Source organism: Jaculus jaculus, chromosome 1 (genome assembly GCF_020740685.1).
Source record: "Jaculus jaculus isolate mJacJac1 chromosome 1, mJacJac1.mat.Y.cur, whole genome shotgun sequence".
Taxonomy (NCBI): domain Eukaryota; kingdom Metazoa; phylum Chordata; class Mammalia; order Rodentia; family Dipodidae; genus Jaculus; species Jaculus jaculus.
In genome coordinates this window covers 331078058-331085888 of record NC_059102.1, presented here as the reverse complement: position 1 = coordinate 331085888, position 7831 = coordinate 331078058, and positions in this window count along the sequence as shown.

Genomic DNA, 7831 nt, shown 5'->3' with positions numbered 1-7831 from the left:
GATCCAAGTTACAAGTTGAATTAAATATCTGAGTCTATGGGGGACGTACATTCAAACTACTACAATATCACTAAAAGTACTTTTTTTTGGTGTGTGTAGATGCGTGTTTTATTTTATGTTTGTAAATGCATGTATATGTAGAGGTCAGAGGTTGACCATCAGATTTTTGTTTTCCTTAATCCCTCTCTACCTTGTTTTTTCTACCTTGTTTTTTGAGACAGTCTCTCAAAACCCAGTGCTCACCTATTTTGCTAGACAAGGTAGCTAGAAAGCCCCGGGCTTCTCCTGTCTCTTCCTCTCCAGTGCTGGGGCTCCAGTCGTGTGCAGCCATCCCTGGCGTTGCATGTGGTGCTGGGGATCTGAACTCAGGTCCTCACACTTGCATAGCAAGCACCTTACCCACCGAGCATGTCTCCATTCTCTCACTAAAAGGTTTATAATTTTGTTTTTAGACAAGGTCTCATGTAACCCAGACTGACTGAACTCTCGATCCACTTGCCTCCACCTCCTAAGTGCTGGGATTATAGGCATGTGTCATTATGCCTGGCCTTAAAAGAATGTTTCTTTTGTTTTTTTCAAGGTAGGGTCTTTCTGTAGCTCAGGCTGACCTGACATTCATTATGTAGTCTTGGGGTGTCCTCAAACTCACAGTGATCCTCTTAGCTCAGCCTCCTGAGTGCTGGGATTAAAGACATATGCCATCATATCTGGCAAAAGATTTTTTTTTAAATAGAAAAATAAGTGCCTTCATCCTACCACCAAATACAAATGAGTCCCCCCCCCCCCCAACTCTCTAGCCCATACTGATCTGGAACTCACTCTGTAGTTCCAGGCTGTCTGCAAACTCACAGTGATCCTCCTACCTCAGCCTCCTGAGTGCTGGGATTAAAGATGGGTGACACCATGCCCTGCTTATTTATACATAATTTTAAGTATATACTACACTGATTTTTGTTTAAACTCAGTACTAAATTGTAAATACTTTTCATGTATTCATACTTTCACCTTTGAGTGCTGAATTGGTCTTCTGTGGTGCTGGTAAACACAATCTGTTTAATAATTTCCTGACTTTGGATGACCACCATGCCCCCAGCATCGCTCACAGGAATTATTAACCATCGCTAAACACATGCAAACGCAGCATAACCCACACAATAAAGAAGACGATGAGCTATACTTTCTGTAACTGTGACAAGTAATTCAGATCTGTGATAACTTAATACTCTAACAAGATGTGCTTACATATTTCCTGTCACTTGCACCCCAAGGTTCTGGCTTCCCTGAAGGGTACAGCCCCAAGTTGCAGCCTGTACAGAGAATTAGCAGGTGCACTGGGACATTGGGCGGGCTTTACTGCTTACATCCTGCTCAAGCTTGGTAAACCATCCAGCCTTTTTGAAGCCCAGTTCCCTCTGGTGCAAAGTGACTGTAACAGTGGTAGTGATGGGCTGGAGAGCCACACTGTGGTTGAACACGGGCTAGGTGTCCACTGAACTGTGCGTCTATTCCTAGAACCAGGAGTGAGGAAATCCCTTTTGTACATTAGTATTTTAGACACCACATATAAACCATTCAAGAAACACAGCTACTTCCATTGTTGTGGTGACACCCTTAGGTGTGAGCATTGGCCTGTGACATGAACGGTTTTGGGAGGATGAATCCCCTTCAGATCCACAGCTGAACACAGTGGGGGAAGGAGATTTCAGATAATTTTGTCGAATACATTTTTAATATTTTTTTAAAATTTATTTTTATCTGAGACAGAGAAAGAGGGAGAGAGAATGGGCACAACAGGGCCTCCAGCCACTGCAAATGAACTCCAGATGCATGTGCCTTACGTAGGTCCTAGAGAATCAACTAGGTCCTTTGGCTTCACAGACAAGTGTCTTAACCACTAAGCCATCTCTTCAGCCCCGGATACATTTTTTGACGTGTATGTAATGTATGCATGTGTTCATTTTGTGTGCTTGTGGAGGCCACAGGAGACTGTCAGGTGTCTCCTATGTGGCTCTTCTGCTTTGTTTCTTTGAGATGGAGTCTCTCACTGAACCCAGAGCTGTCATTTTTGGTCAGACTGTTGGTGAGCCCCAAGTATTCTCTTGCCTCTGACTTCCCCTTCAGCTTTGGGGTTACAGGCATGTGTGAGGCCATGCCCAGCTTTTTACATGGCTTCATCAAGCACGTTCATGCCAAGAGCTACACTGGCACCAGGGAGGCAACAGTAAGTAAATGTCAGTGCTTCAGACACAGAGACTCAGAAAAAGTTCAAGTGTGACAAACTCAAGTTACAGATATGGAAAATCACAGAGGGAAGGAGTGGAAGTGGGGATCATTCAGTCTCAGCCTTAAGAGGCCATGGGGCCCTCAGAGATGGAAGTGTTCCTGGAGAAGGTGACTCCATCGAACCTTAAAGATTGAGTGGGAGTCAGCTATGGTGGTACATGCTTGTCATACCAGTGTTCAGGAGGCTGAGGAAGGAGGATAACCCGCCCTTTGGAGGCCCCCTGGGCAGTAGCGCAGGTTCCGGCCCATCCCAGTCTGCAGAATGAGACCCTGTCTCAGTAAGTGAATAAATAAAAATCAACACATAAGTAAATAATGATTGAGTAGGTAATGGGAGTGAAGAATGACGAGATCAAGGACGTGGCAAGGGGCAGGGGTACCTTCAGAGGACCACAATTTGGGGTTCTTGGGGAATCAGAAGCAGAGAAGATGGCCTGACATGTCCCTGCAGAGATAAATACATGGTCCTTGTACATTATTTTAAAGGACTTGGGGTTTCCTAGGGCTGTTTTGCTCAACGATGGTTTTGTGTATGAGCCAGCCTCCTCTCCAAGCCTAGAATTCCTTCCGACTTCCGCTAGGCCCAGTGCACCTTGTTTCTGAAGGTGCCACCAGAGGTCGCTAGTGAACAGGCCTAGCGGCCTGGGTCGAGGCTGGCGGTCCCAAGTTAGTCACGCCTACGCTGAGTTCTGGTCTTGGTCTCCAAGCAGTAGTTTCTTTGTGGGCTCAGCTGCAGAGTGATGACAGTTCCCGGGGAGAACCTTGGCAGAATGGGGAGACTAGGCCTGACTTGGTATGCTACAGCGTGCAGCCACCGGGTGGCGCTGCAGCTTCTGCCAGCAAGCCAGAAGCAGGAGATAGGCTTAGGTTAGGGTTTTGCTCTTTGGACATGATGGGCAGCTTTGGAGTCCATTCTGTTATCTGGAGTTCAAGGATCTGCAGGTCTGTTCAGGAAGAGAGGGAGGAAGCCCTGAAATAAGCCAACAGTCCAGGGTCAGCCAGTTGCTGGACACAAAGACGTGATAATACTGTTTCTTGTGTTCTTCAGGGCTGAGTGGTTTGGGGGGCTTCTTGGCCTGTTCCTAGGTTCCAACCTCTGGTTCCAGGTTATGCACAGTACCTCCAAGTCTTAAGTGACCTCTGCCACCTTGCCCCCCTTTCCAGAAAGACTTCTTTTTAAAATAATATTTATTTTAATTTATTTATTTGGGAGAGAAATAGAAAGAGGGAGGAAGGAAGATAGAGAGAGAGGGAGAGATAGATAGAGAGAGAGAGAGAGAGAGAGAGAGAGAGAGAGAGAGAGAGAGAGAGAGGGAGGGAGGGAGGGAGGGAGAGAATGGGCACACCAAAGCCTTCAGCCACTGTAAATGAACTCCAGATACATGTGCTGCCTTGTACGGGAAATCGAACCTGGGTCCTTTGGCTTCACAGGCAAATGCCTTAACTGCTAAGCCATCTCTCCAGCCCATAGAAATCTTTCTCTTAACAGCTTTCCCAGCTCAGTTCATGCCCTTTGGTTTTAAAGAATTCACTGGCTGGGGTTGTAGCTCAGTGGGCAGAGTGCTTGCTCAGCATGCATAACGTCCTGGGTTTGACCCCCAGTGCCACGCAGACCAGGTGGTTGCACACTGCCTGTAACCCTAGCAGTTGGGAAGCAGTAGAGGCAGGAGAATTAGAAATTACAAGATCATCTTCAGCTACATGGCGAATTCCAGGCAAATCTGGACTGTGTGTGACTCTGTCTCAAAACAAAAAAAGGAAGCGGTGGCACATGCCTTTAATCCCAGCACTCGGGAGACAGAGGTAGGAGGATCGCCATGATTCGAGGCCACCCTGAGACTACATAGTGAATTCCAGGTGAGCCTGGCCTAGAGTGTAGGTTTTTTTAAGTCTAAATTCCAATTCTTGTGTGAAAAACATCCTTCTTTTACTAAGTATTTTTTTGTAAATGACATCAGGAGAGTTTGTCTTTCTGTCCTGTCTATAAGACATCTCACATAGTACAATATCCTCCAGGGTTAGCCAGGTGGTTATAAATGGCAGAATCTCCTTTTAAAGAATAAGCAAGGTTCCACGGTGTGTGCATGGGCAGCACGGATAATAGGGCAATGATCCCAGGATGCAGAAAACCTTACTTAGCACTTTACCAAGTCGTGCACGTCAACCTAAAGAGCAACACGCACACACACGCACACACACACACACACACACACACACACACACACACACACACGCACTCATCCCAACTCAATCAGAGAGATTCTCCAAAGAACAGTGGACATTTGGGCAAAGCAGAGGAGCAAGGTTCAGAGAAGTAGCTCGATTCCATTCAGTTCTATAGGCACTGAGTCAGTGGTATTTTGTTAAGAAGTGGACTTGGGCAGGACTTTGACAGATCACAGGTGCGAAAGTTCAAAAGAACATGCAAAACCAAAACCATTTTGAACCAAAAAAGCTACCTGTCCTCTACAGTCTGACCAGCAGTGATGGTCAAAGGAAAGCCAATGTGTGCAAAATGGCGCTAGCTTTCCCAGAAGCCTTGCACAGCTCTGACTGCAAAGCTGAGGCAGAGAACAGAAGGTGGGTGGGTCCTTTGTCTTTGCAGCAAACGCCTTAATGGCTAAGCCATCTTTCCAGCCCTGCCAATTTCATATAACCTTTATATCACTAACATATGTCATACCCCACTGTGAAGGAACACTCAGACTCTTATTAAGAGTTGACCAATCTTTTTATTTTTTTTTTAGGTAGGGTTTCAATCTAGCTCAGGCTGACCTAGAATTCACTATGTAGTCTTAGGGTGGCCTTGAACTCACTGCGATCCTCCTACCTTTGCCTCCTGAGTGCTGGGATTAAAGGCATGCGCCACCACGCCCAGCTCAAGAGTTGACCAATCTTTTAAAATTTTTTTTCAAATTTTTATTATTAACAACTTCCCTGATTATAAAAACTACCCCATGGCAATACCCTTCCTCCCCCCACTTTCCCCTTTGAAACTCCATTCTCCATCATATCCCCTCCCCATCTCAATCAGTCTCTCTTTTATTTTGATGTCATGATCTTTTCCTCTTCTTATGATGGTCTTGAATAGGTAGTTTCAGGCACTGTGATGTCATGGATATCCAAGCCATTTTGTGTCTGGGGGAGCACGATGAAAGGAGTCCTACCCTTCCTTTGGCTCTTACATTCTTTCTGCCACCTCTTCTGCAATGGACCCTGAGCCTTGGAAGGTATAATAAAGATATTACAGTACTGAGCACTCCTCTGTCACTTCTTCTTAGCATCATGGTGCCTTCTGAGTCATCCCAAGGTCACTGCCATCTGACAAGAGAAGATTCTCTACCAAAAGTGAGAGTAGCATTAATATAAGGGTATGAACATTAAGAGAAGTGCTTACTGGGCAGTTTGATTAGCATAGTATATACATTTAGCCAGACAGCAGCAGATGTTATACCCCTAGGGCTCATGACCACCCCTGTTTTTAAGTTTTCAGTATCATGGATGTATTCCCTCCCATGGAGTGGGCCTCCAGTCCAATTAGAGGGCAGTTGGTTTCCACCATGACAGACGTGCCACTATTGCACCCGTTAAGAGTTGACCAATCTATTAAGGGAGCTAATTTTTAAAAATCATTTATTTATTTGAGGGGGGGGGAGAGGGAGAGAGAGAGGGGCACATGGAGAGAAAGAATGGACACACCAAAGTCTCTAACCACTAAAAACAAAGTCCAGACTCATGGTGCAACCTTGTGCATCTGGCTTATGTGGGCACTAGAGAATTGAATGTGGGTCCTTAGGCTTCACAGCAATGGCCTTAACTACTAAGCCATCTGTCCAGCCTCCTGAGGGAACTGATTTTAAACATAGATGATTAGATTTGGGTTCTGTAGCATTACCATATTAATATCCAGTTTTTAGAAAAACATTACAAATAATTTGTTCTAACTATAGATAACTTGATTAATGAAGACAAGAGCTTTTTTTTTGTGTGTGCCAATGTATATGTGTGCATGTGTGTGTGCACGTGTACGTGTGCATGTATGCATGAGTGCACATGTGTATATTTGTAGAAGCCAGTGATTGATGTAAGGAATCTTCCTCTATTGTATTCTACCTTGTTAATTACTTATTTACTTTAATTAATTAATTAATTAATTAATTTGTTCCACCTTGTTTTTGAGACTGCCTCTCACTGAACCAGAGACTCATGAATTTGGCTGGACTAGCTAACCAGCAAGTTCTAGGACCCTCCTGTTTCATCCTTCCCAGAGGGTTACAGGAATAGACCACCACACCTGGCTTTTACTTAGATGCAAGGGATCTGATATCTGGTTCCCAGGCTTGTACAACAAACACTTTACCCATTGAGGCATCTCTTCAGCCCCATGAAAATAAGAGATGCACTGGCTGAGGATTCTGCAGTCCGGGAGGATCCTTGTATGCCCCGCCCTACCATCGAGTGAGGGCCTTCCTCCCCCTCATTCATCAGTGGTGGAGGCCCTCACATGGCAACACAGCAAACAAGCCAGAGGAAGTTTGTCTTTGTAACAAAGCCACCTGGAGAAATAACAGAAGGAAGGAAAGGTTTATTTTGGCTCATGGTGGGGACAGTATGGTGGCAGGAGTGGAGGCAGCTGGTCCCTTTGCCTCCACAACCAGGAAGCAGAGAGAGATGACTTGTGGTGCTTAGCTTTCTTTCTCCTTTTTATTCAGACTGGGGTCCCAGCCCATGGAATTGTGCCGCCACATTTAGAATAGGTTTTCCCTCCACAATTGCAGTTCATCCTTTTTGGAAACACTCTCATAGACACCCAGAGGTGTGTTTATGTGTTGATTCTCAATCTAGTTAAGCTGGAAATAATAAAGATGAACCATCAGTCACACCAGCAAGGCCCATTACTCTATAACCTGATTTACTCATTCACCAGGGCACACTCCTCAAGTCTTTCCCATGTCTGAAAGTTTCCCCACTAGATACTGCTGCTTTGAGACAAAAAAACAAAATGAGACAGAATCTCATGTATTGACCTTGAACTCATGAGCTTCCTTCCTCCACCTTCAAGCACTGAGATTACAGGAATGCACTGCCCAGGCTGGGACAACATCTTATTACATGGATAGTTTTGAAGAGCACATTCAAATTATAGCATTTATGATTTGGGGGTAGGACTGGGATTCTGGCCCAGAAAAATCAGGTCAAGAAGACAGATATAGTCTGCAAGGAGAGAGTGATACAGGAGCTCTGGTCAAAGGATTGAGGTGGGGACAGCCTTCATGGTGCTATCTATGGCAGCAGGTGGGAAGTATGAGTCACCTCCTCAGGATCCCCTTCCACCATGTATAAGGTCTTCATTACACTCTTCACTGAGGATGGAGAATAACAGCTTCCCAAAGGTAATCTGAAAAGAGGGGCAGCTTACCAAAGTCTCCAGCACGTGTGAATGGTCTGTGGCTGAGTGCTGACAGGTGACATGTGCCCCACATGTATGTTATGATTTCAGCAATTGTGTCCTGGTGTGTGCCCCACGTGTATGTTAGGATTTCAGCAA